The following is a 27192-nucleotide window of genomic DNA, read 5'->3' as shown; positions in this document are numbered from 1 at the left end:
GAACTCTGAAGGCTATTTATAATGTTTAGAGAATGAAGAGTAAGAAACCAGTGAGATGGCTGATCTGACCAGATTTTTGTTTCTTCTCTGTCACCTTCTCCTCTTCCCTTTTTCCCTGCTTTCTAGCATGCAACTAGATACGAAATTCATCTGACCACGTCATATTAATTTCATCACAAAATAATTTTGGAAGAAAGACTGGCAGTAATCACAAATACATGCATATACCTGACTACGTATCTTTACGGCTCTTTGGCCTCTCCTAATTTGCAGGAATTTGGAGAGATTGTAGAATTGTTCTCCCTCCTTTGTACTAAGGTTCCATTGAAGATTCAAAAAAATATTGGAGAGATTCTTTTTCCTCTTTATTGTAAGAAGTTAATTTAGAACTTAGCAGTGAGTAACAGATGCTTAAATAATTCTTTCCAATACTTTGTCATTGAACTTTGTCTTGTGTGATGTGCCTTCATTGAGCTTTGTGTAATCACCCTCCCTGAAATTGGCTTCTCACCTTGTACATTCTAAGAAATTGTGTCATCTCTGCAGATTTTATATCCTCACTGTTCATCTTATTTACCAGTTGTTCCAAGTTCTACTATGACAGTTAGGGAACTCTTTGATTGTTAAACTTGAAATTTTAAATACTGCCAGGAACTTGCAAAGATCCTCCATTCAGGAGTGAATTTCACCAGACTCTCTTAGAATATAGATGTTGGTTCCTTACAATAATTTCCTAAAGCAGTTTCATCTGTGCATCTCTCTGAGAGGCTTACCTGACCAACTGTCATTTTATTTGGAATTCTGGCACAGCTCTCAGCTCACTCTAAAGCTGTGTCAATCTTCAGGTAGTTATTTCTTGATCCTCTTTTATATGAAACCGATTCCCTTTGATACCTATCTGGTATTTTAGATAGATAGATAGATAGATAGATAGATAGATAGATAGATAGATAGATTTATTTTCTTTTGGTGTCACTTCATGGCAAAAAATATTTTATGTTCTGAATCTCTTTTCCCCACTGCAGTACTCCTTTCAGGCCTTGCAAACGTTTCTTCTTTTCTTATGCATATTATACAAACAATTTCATATACAATTTCAGCATATCCCTTATAGTCTCTTAACTTCATTTACTCCTATATCACTGCGTTTGTGTTTTCACTCCATAACCTTTGATTACTTTTTGCAATTAGGCATTTTGTTATAGTATTTGCTCTGCTGGATGTCGTGCTATGTACTACCCTCTAGGACAGAACGTTAATGTCCAGGAACAATTTTTTTCCTGTAACTTCTTCCTTCATTTTTATATCCCATTTCCTTTCACCCAAACTTACTTGACTTTCCTAAAGCTCCAGTTCAGTGTCCTCTCTTAGAAGTCTTCCACTTTGAAGACAGAAATTGAAAACCATGTGGCTGGTTTTGAACTAGAACTTCATCATGTCTGGCCTTTTTGCCAATTTCATTGATTGTCTTTTAGCTTTTTTCTTTTTTATTATGTTGTGTGCAAATTCAACTTATAATACTATGCCATACTTCAGTGATGCCTTCCTCTTCAGAATTTATATCTGAAAACTGAGAGCACTAGCTGTATTGGCACATCTGTGTTGTTTGGTTTTGATTAACGTTTGGTCAAATCATTGGTTCTTCCTGCCAGATTTTTCTTTCATTACCTTTAATGCTGTATTATAGATGTAGGTCCACAATGCACATAATGCTAGACCTTACCTGTTGTACATTTCAAACGTAAACCTTCCTCCTTGCATCTTACAGTATTCTCATGTAATATCTTAATATTTGTACAACGCTGTTTTCTTCAGAACATAGCAGCAGCGTCTTTATTCCAGGTACAAAGGCAACACTGCGTGAGGTAAGGTACAGTTTTGGTTGAAACTCAAAAAGCTGCAAGATTTTTTAAGGTCAGTAAAAGAAAAAAAAAATTGAAAAAAATTGGCCCGGTGACTTGAAAATTTAGTGTGCAAGTTCAAATGTCATTCAACTAATGCACATGCATTCAGTGCATGGTTAAAGGTCCTGTCATGTAGGGTTGAAATCATGGGCGTTAACTCTATGTTTTTGTTTCAGTAACTTAAAACTTTTAGGTGATGGTGTTCAGATTAAACTGGATTCCTTACGTGTTATATAAGAAATATTTTGTCAGCTCTGACTGCTGAATCTTGTCTTAAGGTCTTTGATCAAGATGGATTTAAAAAATCTAGGAAGGATTCTCTTGAAAATAATTTTTAACAAGTGGTAACTTTGTATGTGCGTTAATGAAGTCTTTGATGGCAGTTCAGCAATCTGGAAGTTAAGGTCTTCTAACAAGCACTTCTAAGCAAGCACCATATTTTGTATTTGGTAAGGGACTGGCTGACATCTCTTCTTGTGTACTGCTGTTGTTCTTCTAGTATATTTTTGCCACAACTTTAAAAAACAAGCAGACCAAGTGGTTAAGCAAAATTTGCAGAGTTTTTAAGAGATTATACCGGGTATAGATATGTATCTGCATGTTCCACACATTGACCCCCTAGGGAACTAGAGATTTACTTAACCTCTTGCCTTACTTAGCTTTCCAAACACAGCTAAAAAAAACCCCAATCAGCAGGTTACTGCGTGAAAGAGACTTACGTTACATTATTGTAAAGTCTGTTCAGGAGATTACAAATTCTGAAACAAAACCTCTTAATTTAAAAAATTCTCAGTGGGAAATTAATAGAGAATAAAGAACACTTTGTGAGAAAGAAAAATAAAGGCAAATTTAAATTTGTCATCCTAATTAAAAGCTGGGTGTGAAACAATCTCGAAAAAAGTTATCATTAACAATAAAATACACTTGAAAATTAAAATTATATTCATAGACTGCTGATAAATTAAAAAGAAAACCCTGTAGATCTACCTGCATTTTGTGTTTAGGTGAAATGATGTCCCATCAAGACCACGAGCAAAACATGCATTCATTTGAAATTCTCAAGGTTAATAAATATCTCAGCAGTATTATGTTCCTACTGACTTAGAACATAAACATTTACCTTTTATACATTAACTACTCTCAATTTCATTGACAAATTGATGCAATTTTTCAGTGCAGTTCTAGTTACAGTGATTACGATTCAAAAAGTCAACATTGGCAAGATATGATGGTCAGTTACTAGTTAAATCCTGCATTTAAATACAGGAAAGAAACACCTACCTTGTTTCTTAGACTTAGATGCTTTGGAGTAATTGCAGTTGCAAATGAGCATTTTAGGGGATGACAATTGCTACTGCATAGAGAGGACATCTTGTGGTACCCTGTCTCTTGGTGAAGACTGCAAGAAATGATAGTAGGCATTTTACTGATACTTGCAAAGGCAGTAAGATGAGCTGCTGTCTGGGGGACTAGTCTTTTTCACCTAAAGATGAATTACAGGAGGTCTGCACGGGTCTGTCAGAGAGCCCGCTGGCATTGGTGCTATCAGACATGGGGAAGCTTCTGGCATCTTCTTACAGAAGTCAGCCCTGTAGCCCTGCCGGCCACCAAAAGCTTGCCACACAAACCCGCTAGATTCAGAATGAGAGCAAGCAATCTGTGTGGGCTTTCTTCACTCTAACTACTCAGCAGCAACAGGTGCTTTGGCTTTGTGATGAGACCAAGTGCTGATGGTGGAGAGCTAGCAAATGGAGAAGAGGCAAAGAGCTGTCCAGTATCTCATGGTAGTGGAACTCTACCCCCTCCAGATCCATTTAGCTCTTTATCAAATATACCAGGAAAGGAGAAGGTGGTTAATCAAAAGAGAAAAAACCTGCTCAGGCTACAGCCAATGCAGAGTGATCACTTCTCTTCATTTACGGCACAGGGAGTTCCTGCTTGTCCTGCCCACATTCTTATTTCATTTACAGTGAGTTTCAAACAGCCACTACAAATATCAGCATATAAACAGAGGGGGAGAGAGGGGAAAAAAAGAAGAGAGATCTTAACAGTGACAGAGGAGGCTGAGGAATGGAAGGGTAGTGGGTTCTAGGGAGCCATGGGGAGGTTGAAGAAGAGGTCCATTGCCCTTGCAGAAAAGTAGCACTGGCTGGAGCATTCTTTTGGCTTGCCATTGACAACAGAAAGAAACAGCAGCCCCAGTGATGTCAAATATCAGCAGTTCAAGTGTTGTTGCTATAGTAATATGCTAGAGGAAGCAACCTGATATGCATATTCAAGATTTGCTGTAGGGTACAAATCTATCAGTGTTGACCCATGAAAACAAACTGGCTGAAAATCCAGTCTTGCCTAAATCTGAGTCCACACAGACTGCTCTTTCTTGTCTGGTTGTGTATAACTTACTCTTCATCCACATTATCAGAGGAGATGTAAGAAAGTAGGAGGGACACAGACAGGGGCCTTGGGGAAACTCACTGCTCTTGGATTTGTAGCACCAGTAATATACTTTGTTTTCACCTTGTTCCTCTCTTGTCATCCTCCCTGTTGTGCATTCTCACTGCTATCAGCCTGGTATTCTCCAGTCTACCTTCTAACCCTCTGATTCATTGAGTGTTCTTTACCTTTTGATAGTAGTGATGTCCCTATTTGCTACAAAGTCACTTTTATTGCACCCTTTATCCTAATCAACTCCTCAATTTTTCAAAGTCTATCTCACATTTTCTAAATTTCATTTTTCCTACTGATTGACTCCCTCTTTCCCCTCTAACTAATCTTACTTCATTTTTTTCTTCGCTGTGAAGAAGGCATTGCCAAAATGTCACCTCTAATCTTGTTTCCCATTTCTAGCATGTAATTTATTAATCCTCTCCCTCCCTTTTTTCCCTTTTATTGAGCAACCTACATGCTAATACAGCTCAAGTTTTATTTTCAGATTGTCAAATAAATAATTTCACAAGTCTTAAGAGTAGGGGAAAAAATAAAAAAGAGCTTTGAAATAGTGATCACCCCTGTCTTTCCGCTAAGGCATTTGCTTTTAGTTCTATACAAATGACTTTATTCAGGGATGATATAGCTGTCCCATATCAGTTAAATTAATTATTGGATAGGGTATTTAGGGAGGTAGGGGGAAAAGCCAGCCTTTGTCTGATTTATAAAGAACCACTACATAAAACCTTCGTATTACTGTAACTCCGATCTTTCAAAAATAATATTCCTTCCCCCACCCCTTAAATCTGTATTCTTGTTAGATGGGATTTTTGCTTTGCCCAGCTTCTCACTTCGGTTTTAATAAGAGTTTTGATTGGCATTTTGCATTGGTGAGCTGATAGCCTTTTTCTGGCTCTAGTAGACACTTTCACTGGATCTCTAAGTCAAAAGGAAAAAGAAAACTATCAATTCTTTCTGAGCAGAGATGGATGACCATAAAATACAAGCACAGTTTTCTTTTGGTGCCAGGCCTGCTTTAAGGTGTAATATTATTTTTACTGATAGATTTTTTTTAACCACTGCTGTGTTTAGCGGGAAAAGAATCATTACTGCCCAAATTATCAGCTACGCTGTTCTCGCAGAGCCTAAAACACTGTGTATGCCCTTCTAATTTTTGGCATGTTTCTTGTGACGTTTAGTCTTTTTGTCAGAGGTGCTAACTTTGCTATAAGGAGATCAAGAAGTATGTGGAGCAGATGCACTGTGACCTTTTTCAAATTAGATATCTAGTGTATCCTTCTATGACTGCAAAGTAGTTTCTTACACTGCACCAGTCTGGTAGCACAAATGCAAACATTTAGTCAAATATTTAATGTCATTTTCAATAACGAATGCAGGTCCATACAGAGATCTTCTAAACATCATATATCCCTAAACCTGGTTCCTTGCCTGACAGCACAGTTTTTATCTCCAAAAATAGGCATCCATGTTCCCCAAAAACGTATGGACTCATAATGAACAGGGAAGGCCTGTTGAGGAGATCGTTTGGCTTCTCTGCTAGCCTAGCACATAATGAGGAGACAGGTAGGCAGCGTTGCAGCTCTGCGGTCAGAGATGAATGCCATCTTGTGTCCTCAGATTATCAGTGCTAAACCGTGCCACGGAGTTCAGCACTCGGTCAGGATTAGCTGCTTTTGTAACCCAGATTGTGTTAGTTTCCATGGAATGAATGAGTTTAGAAAGCAAATGGTGTAAATATGACTCGATCACTGAGACAGTTAAGCAGCTACAGACATTTAGTATCTGTTACTGTCCAGCTTTGCAGAAGTGTTGATATCACTGATGGACAGCTGAGCATCTGCTTGCACAGTAGATACAGGAAAATACTACGCTGGGCAGGTAAATCCAGTACTTCAGTACTTTTGACACTGTAAAGTCCTTGGTTGCTGATTAACTCAGTAGGCACTTAAATTCTTGAGATGTTCGTGCATGATCCTTTGCACACAGATTGAGCTTGCTCTGCCTTCATTCAGGACAGCCCTTGCAGCTTCAGTTAGCGCAGCACCAAGGTGAGCTGCTAGGCTTGAGAAAGGGTTTACTGGCTCAGACTCAATGCAACATGAATGCGAGTGTCTGTATTACATCTGGTAACCTTCGAGTAAGGGCAGAGCAGGCTCATCTCTGCAAGGAAGTTACTGTATAGATAGTCTCCCTCCACCCATTACACTCTCCAGGTATCTACTTCTGCGTTTGGACACATCCAAAGGCAGTTAATTTTTGACTGCTAAATTTCTGGGTGTTTTGCTCTTGTTTAATCTTGTTAACAGTTTACATTGCCTGATTTACCTTCACTTGGGCGGGCGTCACTGGAGAGTGGGTCTTGGAAGGAACCTTCAGCATCAGTGTATTGGCCTGATGCAAAAGAGACAGGCTGGCTGATCGGTGGGAGAAGCAACTTCTGCCATCCAGCCAACAACAATTGTTGTTTTGGAGACAGAGTTTCTGGGATTGGGATTAGGGGAGGAGTAAATTAGCTTTGTGTCACCTGCAAGAATGCCTGAAACATCAGATACAGCACATTTTGGGGCAGGACTTCATCCCAAACTGTCTACACTGTATTACATTGACCATATTTACCATACTACATTTACGTAAGCTACAAAGTTTACATTTAAAAATGAAGCGGTGCAGCAAATGTGAACTAACATTTCCCTTATGTTAGTGCTCTGCTTGTTAGAGTCAGTCACTTGTTTGTGCCCTTACCTTCAGTGATCAGGTAAGTATTTCCTACAAAATGAAACAGCTTCAACAGTAGCCGGAGGTGCAGTTTGGTGCTCTAGTCAGTGCTCAGGAGAAGAGCAAGGGAGGCAAGGGAAGCTTCATGGTTTATGTACGACCTGATACAGCAGGCATGGTCTTAGAATGGTGCCTCCCTTGGTCCTGCATGTGAGAGTCAAAATACCCAACTTGTACATCCCAGCACAGTGAGATGTGAGCTGTGAGCCTAATTAACGTGATGTTGGCAATATTTAGGCAAACATTTTCAAAAACAGTCAGTTTGTTAAGGACTTGGTAAAAACCTAAAGGATTTAGATTCTTCCTAGTAATTCAGATTTTAGTTTACAGTTTTGTGGCTAAAATGCCAAGGTTTTTTTGTAGCTCTGCTGCAGGTGTTTAACAAGGGTGCAGTTCAGGCCACGTTTTGCTCCTTGGGATTTCCAAGTGCCAGTGCCAGTTCTCACCAAGTCTGATGACTTAGATATGACATACCTTTTTCATTCCAGTGGGCTGGAAGCCTAAGTGCCCTACTCAGTACTGTAGTTTGCACTAGACAGGAGGTCACTTGGGAATTAAGTACTAATTATTAAAATCCCTCTGCCTTCCTAAAGTAATTTGTTTTTTCATCCCACATGTGGGTGGAGATCCAGTGTGAAATTTTCAGACTGCCCAGATTCTAAAGTAATCCCTCCTGGAGTATGACAGGTCACATGGAGGTGGGAAATGGCTACAGATCATAGACATATGACATATATATGACATATTTAAATGTGAGCAATTAGAAATTCACGGGCACTGCTGTAGATGTTCTGCCTTTGGGAACAACAACAGTAAGGAAGGCTGCTACTTAAAGGAAATGGAAGGGTTCTCCAGTGCCAGAAAAGTAAAAATCAACAAACATCACAACCTGGTGTATCTATTTGCTGCACTGCTGACATCTACAAATAACAAAGAGCTCAAATGCTCACTACCAATATCTGTTACCTGCTTGCAAATATGACATTTTCTCTGCCAGCATTTGTCAAGCTACCATGAGTTGCATTCATATTCCATATGGATATGTATTTTTTTTTTCTTTGTTTTCTTTTGACATTAATGCTCTGGCATAGCTTTCTAAGTCGTAAAGTAAGGAAATTAACTTACATTTGCTGGCTTGCTAAAGTAAATTAGCTACACTTTTGACTTTCTGTGGTTTTACTCTGAATGGGAGAAGCAATAAAAATGAAATAAGGCTAATCACTGTTGTTCTATGGTTTTCTCTGTGGTGTGTTAAGAGGAGAAGAACCCATAACAAAGACTCATGAGTTCATATCTGCTTAAAACAGGTCTCTAATTAGCTTCTATAATCGATCTCTCTGCTCTAGCAGGTGAACCAGGTAATTATCTTGTTTATGGTGTAGGTGAGTCACAAAATGCTAGATAGCTTTCTCTGTATCTTTAAAAGATAATGCATTGTAACAAGTGCTCCCAATATGAATGAACTACTGTCATAACCCATACCATCTGTTTCACACGCAGTGATGTGAGATCTCATTTTATTCTTTGTTACAAAGAGTTCCAGACATCAAAGAACTGTCCCTTTGACCGCTGTCTCAATCAAAAGATTTTACCTAGACAAATCTTTACTTCCCATTATGGTTTCAGTGCTGCAGAATATCAGGTGTTTCCTGGTATCAAGAGGAGGAATCCAGTCATCGGTGCTTTTTTTAAGGGCCAAATCTTGTCACTGTTCACTTCCCATGGGCCTTTTGAGTAGCACAGAAACTCCAAACTCAGCAGTTAATTAGGGGTTAGTTACTTAGGGCCTGAGGCTTTAGAGACAGACTGTGGTGCGCTATACAATGTATGCCTTTTATTCAACATGATGTGTCTATCTGTTACCTTCCAGAAGGTAGAGATATGTTGGCTAAATGCGTGGTTAGGATTAAGTTGATGTATAGAAAGCAGTATCTTGGTATGCTTAATTGCTCATAGAAAAATCCCTAAATCTGACATATTTTTGAGTCTTCTGCATACTCATGTTCAATCTGTGCTTTATTTACATAATACAGATATTTCTCTTTCCTGCAGATTGTCTCATAGTAAGCTCTACAAAGGAATAATCCCTTTTGACAACCTTTAAAGGGTCGCAGTCGTATTTGAAGCCTGTGACCAGTAGCACTAATAATAGTGTATTTGTAAAGAGAGGACGTACAGTGCAGCTCTTCCTAGTATAATGTGGAAGTGTTTCATCTCTTTTGTACTAGCAAAGAGGCTTCGTGCTTGTGATGAATGGCTGAAATATGAGACTACATGTTTTCCATAATCATTAAAACAATAGTGTACCAGCTTCTCCCTGAGCTAAAAATAATCCGGTCGTGGACATGCCCCTTTTCCTCTTCTCCTTGATAACTGAATTCAAAATTCCCATAAATAATGTCTTTTTTTTCTTCATTTTTCATAGACTTGTCCCTAGCAAATTTAGTTTCAAGGTCTTTTATTTCTGTTTCTAAAGTAATTATCCTCTGGGCCTCTTCCTTTCTTCCTGGTATGATGCTAGACTAATTATTCTTCTCCTAATGAATGCCTGAAATGGATCCCATATGGTGTCATATGTGCCTTCAGATGGAAGCTTCGTTTGAATAAAATAAGAAAATTCTTCTCTTGGGGCTTTCTTAAATTTTTCATTCTGTAACAATGATGAGTGAAATCTCTGTCTTGGGGATAGAGGCAGCCAACTTGCTTTCTATTACATTTCAAGCTTTCTCTGAACTGGAGATTTCCATGTCTCTCTCAATTGCTATGGCCATCTGCAACTCTTACTCCACATTGTCACAAGACGACTTGAATGAGTCAGAGCATCATTACATTTGATCTGAAAGCCATTTTTGTTTCCTTAAAAAATATACCATTATTTCTCTTACAGTTCTTTGTCACCTTTCTCTAGACCTACCCCACAGCACGCAGTGCCCTTTTTTATTGCCTTTAGGGCTCAATCCACATAGTGATTTTTTAATACAATTACCTAATAAGAAACTAATCCCAGTTTATTTCTTTGCGCGCAGTGACTCAAACCCACAGTTCCCAGCAGGATGCTTTCTCTACCAGATTACTGAGTATTCATGGCACATGTCAGTCTTTGTATAAGTACAAGTACATTAAATGTGTAAACGTAAAACGAAGGTCTTCAGGTCTCAGCGTTCTGAGCACTGCACTGGCAGTGACAGCACCAGAAGGAATGGTTGCTACCTGTTTTCGGCAGTGCAGTTTAAATTTACACTGCACTTGGTTCCCAATCACCTTTAAGGAGTATTGGTAAAGCATCTAATGGAACCTCGTGCTACCTCTTTACCTTTATCTCACATGACAGAAAAGTTATAATTGCAAGTTATTACTTGTATTGTGATAGATGATAGAAGTCCTGGTCGTGAATATGTACAACCTTGTGTTGCGAGCTGTGCAATGGAGAGTATTTTCATTGTTTCTAAAGTCAGGTTAAAGTGGGGTCATTGAGACTATATTTTGCAACCATATAGAAGTAAAGCAAGTCACACTGATACATTAAGCTTACACCAAACAAATGAAAATATGTGAAACACTCCAACTCTGCATTCCAATCTGTTAACAAATTCAGGCTTTTTATTGCTTAAGATCCATAATTCTATAGATTTAAGTTTAATTCTGTTGTTTTTTCTGTATGACACAATGTTTTATTTATGGAAATCCCCGATATGTCATTTTGTTCTTAATCAAAAATCCTTTTTCTACTTACTAATCAACTAAGTAGGCATGGGGAAAATTGTGTTCTGAACTTCCATCTACCACAACGTACTGTGCTTGAGTCTACTAAGCAGTACTGTTGTGAATGAGTAAGATTGCATCTTATAATTGTGGAGGTGGTGCTAATGGCATGGATCAGTCTGAAGCAGGGTTGTGATTTGATACTGCTGCATAAAAGATAATGCTAAAATGGAAATGTTTGTAGACACATGAAAGAGAAAGTGAAATGGTGTTTTGAAAAGCACTGATTCTGCATAAAGTTGATTTTAGTGGTGTATCACTTGAATCATACTAATTACTTGTGAAAACATAGTAATTTTATCTGATGTATGTATTTGTTCTTGCTGTCAGAGACACAGGGGGGAAATACTCTATTGATTGTCGTTGCAGCATTTGATCCCAAGTTGATAAAGGACAGTAACTAACTGAGCCACTATTAATATCGAGCTCTGCTTGAATTTAGACCTTCAGCAATGTGTGAATCTGCAATCAGGGAGAATGTTAAAATAGGAAAAAAAATGCCTAATCTTAAGAAGTGCTATGAGGCCTAACTTCCTGTTTAAATGGAGAGTGTTTGCCGTTGGGTGGTCTCAGCCTGAGAATATCAAGCCAATAGCTTTGCAAAGTAAGTAATGTACTTTTGTGAATAAGCTTATTTCTTTACTTGGAGGAAATTTCTTGGTATGTTTTCTCTTCTATGAATGAATAATTCTTAGCATTCCAATAACCGAGCTCAGGCTTTAAACTAACAATCCACCAAACAGATTTTAGCTTCTCTAACGATCTTTAAGCTTACACATTCGTGTAGGGTATAATTCTTGTTTTGGATTTGTTCTGTTTCGCTCCATTTAGCCCTGTTCTGATATACTTGTGAAGATTTTTAACAGTCCAAACCTGGAAGAGTCCCCCATGATCTGTTCAATAGCTTGTGTCCTCTACCTGACTTTCAGTCACTTGCTACAAATAACCAAGGGAACATAAACCATTTTAAGGGATAATAATTTATCTTTTGCAGAACAGTTGGTTTCTTTTCTTTCACTGACTCAATGCAGTGACCATACAGAATGCTTAATTCATGGTTCAGACAGCAGTTTCTTGTTCTTCTTTCTTATTAAAGTCACAGTGTCAGTTTTCTGACAGAGCAGTATTTGCATATTTAAGCTTGATGAAAGACCAGTAACCAACAGGACTAAGGGAAGGGGTAATTTCTTATCCATATTTCAGTATTGGTTGTTTTCGCTGCTGGAAGTTGGCTCTGAGCAGCCTCTTTAACAAGATACATTGCTGAAGGTAATAACTAACTCTGGGAATCTGCGCAGCAGTAGCTTTTCTTAGAAAACTAAAGCTTTCAATGTTGGCTACTTACAGTTAGGTCCCTAAATTCATTGTTAAGTACCCAAAACAAATTGCTGTGATGATGAAAAATTCCACTTAGCCACAAATCTAATTTTGACAACGTGAGCTGTGAGTACTCAGAGCTTTGTAGAAGCAGACCGCTTTGATCTACGTAATCAGATTTGGCATTTTCTCTCTACTTAGATCTATCTAGGAGCGATGTTTCAGGAATATTGTTTAGGCAATATCATTCAGGCAATATCAAGTGCAGGACATTGTCATTTTCTTGACGAGATTAGAAACTTTCTGTTCTCTTCACAAGTCACAATTTTTTTCATTCATTGAGCCCTACAGCCAGGAATTTCAGTAGTTCACTGTGTCAAGAAGACAGGTGCAAACTCAGCAATAACCACATTCATGGCACCAGGTCTGACCCGACATTTTGGGGACAGAATGAGGGAACTGTGACAGCATTCAGAGCGCATGCAGATGTCTGGTGTGATCTACAGAATTACATGAGCAGAATGTGAACTGGGGAGGGGGATTCAGTTCAGCAGGAGTGAATTGCCTAGTCTGCGCTGTCCATTTTGGAAATGGTGTGGGGGCAGGAATTGCAAGAGAATCTGATTCTTGTATCTTTGATACATCTAATATTGCAGGAGTAATTTTCAAAAACCAATCAAGTCGTCTTGAAAACTAGGTATCAGTTTTACCCACTATCAGGAACCTACATTAGTTAGTTAAATTAATTTCTTCCTGTTGAATTGGAATAACCTTACTGCTTGATACAAACTTTCTACCATCCAGCCTAAATTTATTTCTTAGCAATTAAGGAGGGTGTATCTGTATCATTATGTACCTGAATCCCTTCAGGAATCTTGATTTTTGTGCTTTCTATCATAAAAACCCCAACAGACTACATACTGGAGTTGCTTTGCCCGCTGAGGTGTGGCAGGTCACTGGGGGTCAATGTAATCACCTGCATCAAATAAAACTCCCAACATTATATGATAAAGGGAAAAAACCCAGCTGTTGATGTGCTGGGTGTTACAAGCCCAGGGAGACAGCAAGATGGAGAGGGTCCTACTATTTACCAATCCCACTTCATTTAATAGCAATCTAATGTAGTGACATAATTATACCATACTAATAAGTCTGCAAAGGCATGAGCTCTGTAACTACAATAGTGTCTTCTAAATTCTACTGTTTATCGACCATAACTGGTCATCTGCTGTGTTCTGACCTGTAAGAAGCATAACATGACAGTAAATAATAAGAAGCAAAGACATTAGGGAAGGTCCAGGCAATACTCCCAAGGAACCTTGCAGATTTTCTTTGTCTGACACTTTATATTTAAAAATTAATGCAGAGCACCCCTACAAAAAAAATCTATTTTACTTGTTTAACAAAATGGAGTATTGATTTGCCAAAGCTTAAGCAAAGAAGCCTACATGAGTCATTGATCAAGAATTTGGGCTCAGTCCATGTGATCATTAACTTCTTTGTCAGGTGCATTCATTTATTCATAAGCTTTGTTTATGGCAGACCCTTCTCACTGTCTCATTTCAAAATAACAAAACCCAAATGCCTTCTCTATCTTCCATTTCACTTAATACAGAAGACAGCACAGGAAGTGCTATCAACTTCAAAGATTTTATGAGCCTTTTGAAGAATTTAGGAACTCTGGAGGCTTTCATATATGGCCAGGGTTCAGTATTATTTCAGAACTGTACATCATGAGTGTAAAATTCTCCAGAGTAAGCAACCCCTTGTGCTGCCATGTGGGGAACCTAAGCAAATTTGAGAAAGTTAGTAGTTAAACCATTAGGAGCTCCATATACCTTTGCACCATTGCTCAGGAAATGCTGGTTGCATGATATAAAGTCATTCTTTTGATGGACCGTTGTTGCAATAAAATAACGTATGTTAGAAACTTCTGATGCACTAGTTAAAGGTTTATAAAACAGGATCTGGTTAAAACCCATGGCTTAATCACAAATCAAAACCACATTCTCTGTGGTTTAAAGTAAGCAAAGTAACAGGAAGCAAAAGAGTTCTGAATTCTGTTTTTTTGAACATGGTACTATTCTAAATTCCAGGCTTTACTGTGCTGTAAGCTTAATAGTAGGCAGGAGATACTAACAATGAAAAATGAGGCCTTATAATCAATATCTCGGTATTTGCTGCACTCCATTAATCCTGTATCAAAAAGTAACATCACAGTCATGAAGAAGTTATTATAGGGCGAAGTAGGGTATGATCTTACACTGAGTTAAACAGCCCGTGGTGACAGGGTTCAGCATCTTCCCTGGCACACAGGCGGGTGAGGGAACCCCTCCGCAGCAGCTGGGTGAGTTCTGCTGCCTTCCCCGAGGTGCCTGGGTTAAGGGCGCACGGAGAGACAGGCGCCTCCGAAGAGCTGCTGTGTTCGCTGCCGCTTACCTGCTTGTAATTTCCCTGTAAGCCTATCTCCTTAGCGTGCAGCTGTCAACCTTTTAACATCAAAAATGAAAACAGTGGGGAAAAAGAAGATGAAACAGTTTGTGATTTTTTTTTTTTGGTCTTGTTTAAAGAAAAAATACCGTAGTCTCACTCTTAATTTATACGACTGATGTCTAATTAGCATGCTGGATGGGCTGTGGTGCAGACTGCGCAATACAGTCTGACTCTGGGAGCCTGGATATCTCTCAGGATGTGGAATTACATCTTTCTGTGTATCTAGTAATTCTTGCAAGACAGTAATGGAAATCCCTCTGTGTGAGTCAGGAAATTGCCAAATAAACAGCCTGACGTACTACCGCAGTAGGAAGTACAGGCCTCATCCAGAACTGTGAGGAAGATGGAAGTTTTTCCGTAAGTTGTATGCAGTGAGTTTTGCATTAGACACCAGTTCTGTAGTTGGTACATAGTTGTGATATGGACAGACAATTTAGTAGCTCATTTTTTATCTATTTGTGTGTGAGAAAGGAACTTTATCCTGACCAAACTTAGTGTGGGTAACTTGGTCAGAAATCCTGAAGGAGTTGTTAGTTGAGTGTATATCTCCCACGCTGGGTAGCCATTTGAAACCTCAGTGAGACATCCTCAGAAAATTTTGGGGCCCACTCCTAAAAATGGTGAACTTGTAGGCATCCTGTGCTGAATTCAAGCATTCTTTGTCAGAGAGAGGCTGCTTTAGACTTTGGTGTAACTGCTGATTTTGTGCAAACAGTGGAACAGAAAACAGGATCACACTTCGCCCGAGGCAAAGTTCTCGCAGTCTGTTCTGTTACAAGTCACAAAACGTTTCTGCAGTGAGATTAATTTGATTTAACTTTTCTTCTTAGATTCAAACTATTTACATTTGGACACAGTCATGTATTATAAACAATAAAAAATAAGACAACATCAATATGTGCAGTGTATTCTGTGCATATATAAAATGCATACACATACATACACATATGAACTGCTCAAGCAGACTCAGAGAACAAAAAAAATAAATGAAAGAAAAGTGTAATACTAATGCTGCATATGTATGTATACATTTTTCTGTTAGCAACATATTTGCACTATGCTTCCTTTCAGTTAAAGATTGACTATGTGCCTGAAGAAATAGACTTGAAGTGGATGCACAATAGCTGGCTACAATGCGTAATTTTATTTAGGCACAGAATTACAAAGTAGCCATTTTTAACTTAAGCTAGATTGCACATTTACCAAACCTTCCATAAATTCATCATTTGGCTTAGTCACATTGAGAATTGTTTTAAATAAATCTATGTGAAAATTAAATTTAAGTTGAAAACCAGCAGGAAAAAGATGTATAGTGAGTACTTCATTTGTTGTAATAGGGCTATTTGGAAGGAATACAAATGCACTTCAAATTGTAAAGAGCATAATTATTTTTCTCCAGAAGCTGAATGAAATAGAGCAGCTTCTGCCTATATAATATTTGATATGAATTATCCTCATAAAATTCAAGCTGTATTTTTAAAATTAAGTCTTTTCAATTTCCAAAGTTCTCCTTTTCTTTAATTAAAATGGGCAAAAAGAACACAGGAATTGTCTCAGCCAATTGGACCAGTAGTACACCTTCTGTGTTATACTACCTTTGGCAGTGGACACTAACAGTTGCTTCACTGAAATTTCAAAAAAACATTCATTATAGAAATCAGAGTGGGGACGATGGGGACAGGTGGGACATGAAGGGCATGGGCAAAACCCTAAGCCTGAAAGGACCTTGAAGAGGTCACCTAGTCCATCACCCTGCTTCGATAATCCACTGAGAAGGGAAATTTCATTGTAAACCCTGACAGTAAATATTGGTTTCAGGGTCTCTTTCTCTCATATCTGACAAAACTTCAAATCTGCATATTATCCATACAATATCTATTCCTTTTCTTATGCTATATGGGGTTAGTGTATTGTAGGTGACTGCAAAAATCAGGAGTAATTTATTGCTAATAGGCAATTGCTGGGATTCTGAGACGTTTTGTATCACTTGGGTTTGGTCAGGAGTATCAGCAGGAGGGAGGGTATCATTCCAGACAGCTATCCATCAAATGACACTTAGGAACTGTTTAAGAAACAGTGTCAGAACTATTAAATTTAATGACTCTACCTCCTTTTCCAGGCAGCCTACAAACTTGTTCTGACAAGAAATTATTAAGGACCCCGCCTCCAAAAAGCCAGACAAACAACAACAACAAAAAAAAAGCCAAAACAAAAAAGAGTGGCAAGATTTAAAGCAGGACTTTTTTAACAAAAGAGAACACCAGTCTTTGCTGCACAGTAGAGCACTGAGCAACTATGCAGGAGCTGCTTCCAGAACTTAAAGCGGTATGTTTACATCAACATGGTGCTGGGCTGCCTAATGTGTGCTGCTGAGAGGCAGATGGTCTTAGCTCAGAGCTAGCGCTGTTCTACCACAGCAATAAGCTGTTTGGAGTTTGAACTAGTATCCTCTGCAGTGCTGTATGAAAGTACCAGCTCAGGTTCATGTTTCTTCATCTGCCTGTTGGCTCTCCTTGTGAAGTCTGCTGTAGGGAAATGAGAATAATGAATTTAGGGTGTCTGAAAGTTACCCCTACTTGTCTACCTAATCCCTACCAAGGCTTAAGCCAGTGTTTAAAAAACTCCCCTCCAATTTTCTGTCCTCCCCCCCCCCCCCTTTTTTTTTTTTCTTTTTGCCTGTAAAGACATGCCCACAGCCAGATGCCAAATAAAGAACACTTTTCTTCTAAAAATGTTATTCTGGCATTGACCCTCCTCCATGCATAGACTACTTTGTGGAGTTTAACCTCCAGGGTAAGAATGATTGATATCCTGTGTATCGTAGCTCAGGGCCTGGTCTAGAAACGAAATACTGTAAAATCCCCTGGAAGGAGCCCTAAAAGCCAGGATATGCACTGGGCAAGGGAGACACAGATGTAGCTGTTTACCCAAGACTTATGAATGGCAATAGACAGTGATACTGTGTTGTCAAACTGTTGGCTGTTGTGGGTTTTGAAGTGCACTGCCTTTTTGATTTACCATGTTTGCGTCACCCATAATTTTGTATACTTCCATCATCTTCGCTCTCCTTTATCACAGTCATGTTATTTACCCTTTTTGAAACAGTTCTGATCTCTGCTCTGTGTGTGGATGATGCCATTTCTCTGGTTTGATACAGTATTAATTAAATAATATTCAAGTTCTTTTCATAAGAGAGACAAACTATTTAGAGACTTTGGCTTCAAAATAAAATTGTGCCAAAGAAACCAAATGCATTAAATGCCTACTTTATAAAATAAGTGACTGCCTTTGGAAAAGAAACAAATGCAAATTCTAGTTACTGTGCTTGAAAGAGGTGACAAGATGAAGTGCCAGCATCTTGGCTCCTGTTCCTGCTTTATTGTCACAAGTTGTTAGTTACATTTGAAAATATGGATCTCTCTCGTTGTGGAAGTTGCGCTTGCCAGTTGGTCCCTGTACACTAGAGTGGCTTTACCCAATTAGCACAGTTTCCCATGCAGGACCCGGAATAGCTGTGCATGCTTCCTGAACGTCCCCACAGCTGAGGCTCATCCTCAGGCTCCGGTGGTCTATACCCGGCTGCTTTACCAGGCGAGCTGGGTGCAGCAGCAGTAACAGCGTGCCTCGCTGGAAGTCAGCCTTGGCACAGCCAGTCTCGCTGGGTTTGTCTGTAGTTCTCTCTGACAGGTATAGTCTGCCCCAATCTCAAACACACTATGCGGCAGACGGAACAGCATTTTTAACCCCAGTGCACTCGTGAAATGAAACAGGTCATGGAAACAATGACATTTAAGTGCTACTTGTAATCTTCATCATGGGCCATCTCAAGCTATTTGCATCCCTCTTCTGGCACAAGTGAAATTCACCCTGTGCAGAGCGGCGTGCTAGTCAAGCTACATATAAGGCTCATACTATGATGATGGGAGTGCCATTAGGTAACTGCTTTATGGGAAAAACATCTGAAGGACTTAAGAGATTGGTTTCATGATGCATGAGTGGAGAAATAGCAGTCCTGAGAAAACATGAGCTTAACTGCAGTTCATCATCTGCCGGTGGACTGAATTGCATGACCCCTATTTTAGGTTTCTTTAAGCAATGGAAACCTAGTATTGCAAAGTATCCCATCAATAATGCAGCGTTGTAGACCTTTCCCTATCTTTTTTCCTTGTTGCTATCTATAGATTTTTGCACTTTTCTAGCCACAGGTAAGTAGGTATGCCACATTTCTGATTGAGTCACAACCTAGAGATTACACTGGACTTCAGCTAAAAGCTATTATGATAGAACACATTATAAAATGATACGTAATGATGGATTACAACCAAACCATGAAGTATCTGCCACTTTTATAAGTAGACAGACAGAATGTCATCATTGAAAAAAAAACCAAACCCAAACTTCCTCTTAACTGTAGTTAGCAATTCATGTATTTTCCCTTCCTTTAAATAGTAAGCAGGGTTTGTAGGTAATTTTTTGTTTCTGTGGTAGGCAGTGGAAATGATCACTTCTTTATACAGAGAAACAAAGTCACTGTAACCCTCCTAATCATTTTTTTGATGATCTACAGATCATGGCAGGCACTGCTTTACTAATTGGTCGCAAGTTAACAAAACCAGCTTTCCTCACACCCTCATTCCAATTCTAAGTGATGGGAAAATGCTAAATTTATCAATAGCCATCACTCGTATTTTAATGGCTTGAGGAGCATCCAGATATATCTACATTACTTTGAAAAAATGTGATTAATTTTATTTTAGTTGATCATAACCACTACAAAGCAGTTATGTTCTAAATATTTAATAACTCTGGTGGTTTAATATTTTGTCTTTCATTAAAATTAATTTCTGATTTTTCAATGGATATAGTATGATGTAAGTACTTGCCTGTAATGGTCATCTTTGCACTAAGCTGTATAAAATGTTAACATAGTCTACTTAGAAATAATGTATTTTATATTGTGCATCTCTTAAAAATTCCTTTTTTTTCAAAAACATATCTAGCTCAATCTGATATTTGTGTTCCTAAAAACTGCTAAGTACCATTTTTCCTTTAAAAACAGGCACAACAGGAAAACTGTTTTAATGGGGATAAATATAAAATAGGATACAAAACATTTTGATTGAACAATATGACATACAATGTAATGAATATATAATTTTTTAAAGGTATTTTGGGAGAAGAGGAAAGGTTTTTCTGCTCAAAACATTTCTCTGTCATACTTCCCTAAACTGTGTTTTAATTTTTCTCTTCTGTGTTTTTGTTGTGAAGATACCAAACCAAGGCATTCATTATTCACCCACAGCTAGATGCAGATGCTCTGGATGCAGGCTGGGACCCCCAGTTCAAACAGATCTTAATTGTTTTATACTTTTCATTATTGATCAGTTGCATTTGTTATGTTTTGAAGAGTCACTGTTAACTTCCTTATGCCTATAGCTCATTTTGTCTAGTTAAACGTTGGCTCTAAATGAGCACTTCCATTTGTGGCATCTGTTGTGTTTCCCTCTTCAGCCACCCTGTATGGCCCTCCTGCTGGGAGAACCTGAGCTGACACAGTTGCTGCTGGCAGTGTCACTGTCTGCTTTTCATCCAGAAAAATGAGTTCTGTGTCTTAAACACCCTGAAGGAGGCTGAATTGGATGCTTTATGTCATTTTGCATTTTACTTAAGCAGCAAAGGTTACTCCTCTGTCCCCTTCATACTAGCAAGCGTGTTACTCAACAGCAGTATTTCAGAAAGGCTCTCATGGGAAACAGGGTGAACGAGATCAATGCAGAATTGTAAAACCCTGGGATCCAGCATTCTAGAAGCATTGATTTTACTAGAAAAACTGTAAGCTGAGTTACATGTCATTTTCAGAATCAAGGATCCTCTTTCCTGTTGTAAACTTTCTCATTTTCAAGGATGTAAGATAAAAGGGGCTTCTGGATGCACTTCATTTGGGTATATAAGAAAAGAAGGCATATTTAAGCATAGATCTCAGCAAAACAATGATTACTGCATTTGTTGGAGACATGCAAACCTTTATTGGGGTCAGACAATACTAACAAAAAACAGAGTACCAGAGATTTTTTGTTGTGTTCCTTCATGCACAGCCTGAATCTGAGGATCCATGGATCCCCTTGAATTTTAAAAGCATCTTTGCATTATATAAGAAATCAGTGAGCTGTCTGACTATGATTCGTTCAACGGTATGTGCTCTGGTTGGGTGTTCTTCCCGCCTTCTTTGAGTCTGTGAAGGGACAGCAATGACCAGTGTTTTAACCACGTGCTAATAGAAGCTTAATTACTTCCAGTCAGCTGAGCTGCCATGATAGACCAGTTAGTGTGCACTCTAGCCTGCCTCCATCCCCAAGTGAAATGCAACAGTCTGGTACTCTGAGCTTTTCCCCAAGTTGTTTTAGCTCACAAGCAGGGCAGGCTGTTAGTGAGCACACGAGCCATTACCAACAGCTACGAGATGCAGTTGGTGCACAGTAACTTCTCAGACTGATGTTGTTCAGTTAAATGTCTGAGCTCCGTGTCTCGTTTTGGAAATCTATGTCTTACTTATTTTAGAAACCTGCTCTCCCCTCAGCAACTCTTAACAACCCAAAACAGACTGAAGGAACTTTCAGGTTTCTCAAACCTATTAAATGCCGTTGTTCTCAGTTTATTCAAATTAATGTGAGGCAGCTTGGTGCATTTAAAGGGAATAAAATGAGGTTGGAGGTTTGAGCTCTGATACGCTTGACATACTTTGCTATGGTAGGGAGGTTTTGCTTCACAGAAGTTTAATTGCCCCTCATGCAACAGTGAGGATAGACTTTCTAGGTCAAGGTTAAGATTCATAGGTGGCAAATAAAAGAGCCTTTCTCTGAATTAGTTCTTGCCCTAAAGACAATGAAATACATTTCTGGAGCCCACATGGGAATCCACATGTTGCAAAGAACAGATTCTATTTTCTCCATTACTGCTAAAGAACAAAACTGTTCCAGCACAAAATTCTTGGGTTTAATTTCCTGAGAACTTTAAAATTTTGTAAGAACTTTAGAATGTGGTACTAGAAGAATACAATAGTGATTATCAGTGGTAACTCTTGATATCCATTTTCAGAACGCAGCAGAGTGCAGATCTGTTTTGAATTACTTCTCATGTTTTACAGAATCTGAACCAACATTTTTCCTCATCACAGGAGAGTGTCCTAACCATGAGATTAGACTGTAAAGAAGTGCATCTGCTCCCTAATTAGTGTGTCATGCAAAATAAATTGCTTCCCTAAAAATACTGAGAAGAATGCTCTTTCTCTTACTTACAGATACATACATGCTGCAACATACAGTGGTGATGAAGCACTCTCCAGAAAGACAGATAAGGATTTAAATTTAAATTTCAATTCCCTGGATGGAAGAAACTGTGAACTGAAGTACCCTTCCTCTTCAGTGAGTAGTTTATCTACTGAGATAAATAAGGGTAAAAGAGGAAACATATACTTTTTGCCATCTGTCTAAAAGAAGGAAATTTTCCTTATTTTTTCAAAAGAAACCCTCAATGAAGGTTTCCCTTCCCTTCCTTTTCCCCCTACCTTAACTACACAGAAGGAGGTGTTATTTAAGACATGCCTGATCCTTCAAATTTCCAAATGGGTACTTTAAATGTCCCTCTGTCCATGCTTGGTTTTGGACTCCAGTTCTTTATTCCCACCGTAAGAGCTAGACTGAAAAGCAAAAAGCAAAAGCAAAAAAAAATCTTAAGATTTCTTTGTGCTGAATTCTTCATGGAAAAAGTTTTGTTTCAACCAGTACTAATATGGAATATGGTTAGGTACCTGGAAAGAAGGTGGCTCAAAGTCCTTTGAGCATTATATACTAGCTACCACCAGTGAAAGTACAGGCATGCTGGCTGATTCAGGAAGAAAGCTCCTTTTCCATATTAGGGTCTAAATTCTAAAACTGCATAAATTTTGCTGTTGCCCTGTACCTGCACAGAACCCCGGTTCCAGGGTTACTAGGCATGTGGGATTACCCACGTAAGACGATGTAGTATATTTATTCGTATTTCCTCTTGCACAGCAATTTTGTATGACACTAAAGACCAAATAAGACTTTTTTCTTCTCTCGGTACAATTCCTTAAATAATCAGCACTCACAATATTCATAATTATATTTGTGTAAAATATTGTATCGTTATTGTCACAGAACAGAAATACCAACTGAAGTAATTGCATAACCTTTGAATAAACACAAGGCTTGCTGTTTTCTCGTATCAGTTAGTATTATTAACTGTTCATTCTCCATAGCTAGAGGCAGAAGGTAAATGCTTACGGAGCCCCAGTACAACGTTACTGAAAAAAAAGCACTTCTCAGGTTGATACAGTGTTATTTTTCCCTAAAAATGTAAAGTAAGTATATAAAAAGAGCTTGTATTTTGGCTGGATTTGCCAAAAGTGTTTTCCTGAAAAGTTTTAAGAGAATGTCTCCTTTGTAAGTATCTGTAGTGCTCATGCAAAGGCAGTGGGGCGTATGGAGCTGGAAGTCATCCATCATGTCTGGAAGGTCATGGCATTCCTACTGACCTCAGCGCTTGTGACTCTCGGTTCCAAACTGAAACCCGAAGGGTGAGAGACAAATGCATTCTCTCACTGTCAGTTGAACTAGTTACTTGCCCAAAAAACCACCCCCACGCCCCAAAAAATCACACTACCTTTAGGTTTTTTTAAAAGCACCATGTAAATATGATTCAGAAGTATTACTAACAACCGTATTCCTTCATTACAGGTGGAGAATCCTAGGCATTTTATGGAAATAGCAGAGCTGTGACTTACCAGCAGTTCAACCAGCAGTCAAGCAAGGGATGGAGCTCAGTTCTTCAATGTTTATCCAGTAATGTATCTGCTAGATGGCTTTTCTTGGTAATACTTGGTCTGAGACCAGCTAGCATCTGCAGCAGTTTTCAGCAGACAATTTTTTGGCCAAATTAGAGTCAATGACTTACGAGTGAGAACTTTTTTATTCCATAGTAGAGCAGAAGGCATTATTTCCTGGGAACTGCAGCCTGCCCATTTATTTAGTGTGTTTACTTGGATTTTGTATTGAGGTAGAAGAGGCATTTCAATTTGGTGGTATATCTGTGGTATCTTATGTTGAACTCTTGAAAATTGTTTAATCATTTACTAGTCATGCTTTGTGTCTTGTTAAAGATGACAAGTTTTAATAGCTCATAATCAAAAGACAAAAATTAAGTTAATATTGATAGTTTCTTGGCATCATAAGGTCTCTACCTAATTGAAGAAACATTTTGAATATTCAGTGGAATCTTAATAACTTGCGTAAATGGTTGGAAGATTCAGAGAAAATTTGAGTCCTAGATGTTACTGAGAAAAAGTTTATTTGGGAATAAATTTTCTGCGATAAAATTGGGAGACTGCTCTCTCTTTTCCGCTTCTCTTTTCCATTATTTTCAGGGACAGATAATCTAAAGTGGACTTTTTTATGATAACATTTCAACTCCAGTGATTAATACTTGACATATGCCATGAAATTAACTGTCTCTACTGTTTTGGTTTTTTTTTTTTTATTTTGCTGAGAGATGGGTAAGCACAGACTTTTGGTGTGCATGTTCACAGGGATTATGCAAAAATAATATTAGCAGGCTTCATTTCCGTGTTTTAGTAAATGCTGTACAGCAGCTACTGGAATACTCAAATTAGACCAGATGTCATAATGCCAAATTCTCATCCCAGCAGAGTACAGCATTTAAAAAAAATCATTACTTTTGTTTTTAATTTACTACTCTATGGATGAGAGAAGTCCCATCTGCCTACTTTATTTTTAAATGAAAACATAAATGTTGTCCTGTGGTGACATTAGGCTAGATGCTTCATAGAGACAGGGACCCCAAGCAGCTAAAATTTACATCTAACAAATATGTTTTCTTACATACAACCATCTGCATGATAAAAGCAATGAATAAGTTTGTGAAGTTAGTGTGTAAACAGGATTCAAAGGGTGACCCATTTTTGTGCCACTGTGGGTAATAAGAATGATGGAATTTTAGGAAAGTTGGAACCATAATTTCTCCTGTGGGAGAAGTCTGGTCACACAGGATAAAGGGAAAATCAGCTGCTGGAAAGATTAGATCTGGAGACGGTAGCAATTCAGCACGGCTAAAAGCATACAGCTTGTGAAGGATTTCTCAGGACTTCAGAACCACCTCTAAAATCTTAAGCCTGTCTCTGATCCTGTGTCAGTGGAAGCTCTGGTTTCACAACCCACTGTTGTAAAAGAGTAGCTGCACACAACAGAGAAATGAAGAGATACTCTTTTCAGTTTGAAAGGAAATGGGAACAGATGATGGGGATATTAGAATGTTCTTTACCTCACAAGCACAGTTCTTTGTTGGAAGAAAATAAAAATGAGTGGTTTTCTGGGATTACTGTTAATGAAAGCACCGTTTTTTCTGTCGGGAGGTAGTCCAGCATAGACATGTTTGATGATAACTTCCTAATCACTTGTTTAACTTTTCAAAAGAATGTGTTCGAATGTGTTCATGACTTAAAGAGTAAAATTTCAGATGACAATTTGATTTTTGCTTTCTCCCCCTCCACAGAAGCTACCTTTCTAATACTGAACTTTGTGGCTTCAAGCCTACAACTTCCTTCAAGTCAAGCCTGATGAGATCTGGTGTAAGAACTGGTATTAGTAGCAAATTCTGCCTGAATAGGAGCTTCAGGTGCTGAATTGCTCTGTCTCCCCTTACAGAAACATGGAGAGTGTTTCAGTGGTTTATTTCCCAGTCATACTTGACCAGCTTGCCAGGATGATCAGTGGCTTTTTTATGGTCTAAGATTTTTGGATGCTGGTATTTTCTTCTGTTTAGATTAACTGCCAGACTCAACTGAAGGTTTTCAATAATACTGTTTCTTTCCCAACATACGATTACATTCAAATCAACTCATACTTTCTAAGTGTCTCATGTCATAGGCTCTTGACATACATGCATGATTAAGTTTGTATATGAATGCAAACCCAGAAATATTTCACACACAGGGTCTCTACAGACCTGACATTGTCCCTGGAGGTATTTAAAAGATGTGTAGACACTGTGCCTAGGGACATGGTTTAGCAGTTGTTAGATCTTTGGAATCAATGATCTTAAACGGCTTTTCCAATCTAAATGGTTCTATGATTCTAAGTTTTTTACTCCTCATTGGTTCCAGATTTTTTATCCTAACTGGCAGGAACTGTCTGCATTCCAAGCATTCGGCTCTAGGTAGGCACCCTCAGAGGTCATGTGGGAGGCCTGAGATATGGAAGCTGTGGCAGTTACCTGAACCAGGCGCTGGCACGAGCTGTCCTGCCTCTTGTCAGCCTCTGTACAGCCAAACAGCCAGGGAGACCGATAAAGAGCAGAGTAAGGTTCATCACCTGCTGAACTGGTGCTTGGCTATCATGGAAATGTTATAAAGGTAGAAAAAAAAAAAAGCTATAGTATAAAATACTGGATTAAGCACGGCCTGATTGTCTAGTGAAGTCAAGTGGATTTTGACACATTTCATTCAGGACTGCAGACAAGAATTCAGGTATAAACCCCCCTTTTAATTTGCCTTTAGAACCAAGTATTAAATTAATGACTTGAGAAAGGACTGACCGCTGCCATATTTGAAGATACCATGCGTTTGGGCTGAAAACTAACAACTGATACACCAAACTATTTTGTAAAATCTTATATTTTATATGTGAAATGGAAAACAAAGGCAAGATCAACAATCAGATCCCAGGAAGAGGAGGGACCTGTTGCAAAAGGAGGATGATTTCCTGAAAGTAGAGCTCTCTAAATTACATTCTACTGCTCAGGCATTGTGGCCAGGCTAGAACAAGCCATATAGGGAGACTGGGAATTCAGGAGACTTAGTGCAGTTCCAAAGCATTCAGATGATACCTGACTAAGGAATAAATTAACAAGTCATTCCTTCAAACCATCAGTACTTTTATAACTTTCCCCCCATGTATGAAACAGCAAATTACATAAAGAAGCACAGAAAAGCAAAAAAAGCATACCTAATGAACTCTACTTTTACAGTTTAGGGGGAAGAAAAAGAGAATTATTACCTTTCTTCACATAGTTAAGTAAAAGGAATTGGTTGATGCCTTTGTGAGATATTTTCAATTATATTTATCCTTAAAAAGTGCTTGATGGGTCCTAGGTTTCTGCTTTTGGTGAGTGACCGTACTCTTTAAAACACTTCTGAAATGCAGGCTTCCCATTTGAAAAGGTCCTTCAAGGTTTCTACTGTAGAGAAAAATAAGAAAATATAATTATTTTCTTCCATGATTTTAGATTATTTTTAAAGCATTCTGACTTTCCAGAGTGTGAGATCACAACTGCCATTCACACTATTTTTATGAGCCCTGATCTGAAAGGTAGCCTTTCTGTCTTCAGTGAGTTTATAGCTCATGCCCAGAGAGTAGGAATCAGGAATTTGCAGCATATAATCTGGCTGAGACTAGTTCCA

At 38.5% G+C, this 27192-nt stretch overlaps 1 long non-coding RNA gene across 1 annotated transcript in view; it reads left to right on the top strand.

Moving 5' to 3' along the window:
* The window catches only part of LOC114015414 (uncharacterized), a 68203-nt gene extending 44041 nt beyond the window's left edge, over positions 1–24162 (top strand). The window contains exons 3-4 of the long non-coding RNA XR_003559328.2: positions 21997–22120; positions 23456–24162. This is a non-coding gene — a long non-coding RNA (uncharacterized LOC114015414). The remainder of the gene's footprint in view (positions 1–21996; positions 22121–23455) is intronic.
* The last annotated feature ends 3030 nt before the right edge of the window (positions 24163–27192 follow it).

This window comes from Falco cherrug, chromosome 14 (assembly GCF_023634085.1).
Source record: "Falco cherrug isolate bFalChe1 chromosome 14, bFalChe1.pri, whole genome shotgun sequence".
NCBI classification, from domain to species: domain Eukaryota; kingdom Metazoa; phylum Chordata; class Aves; order Falconiformes; family Falconidae; genus Falco; species Falco cherrug.
Note: the sequence above shows the minus strand (reverse complement) of the source record. Positions and strands in the feature narration are given on the sequence as shown.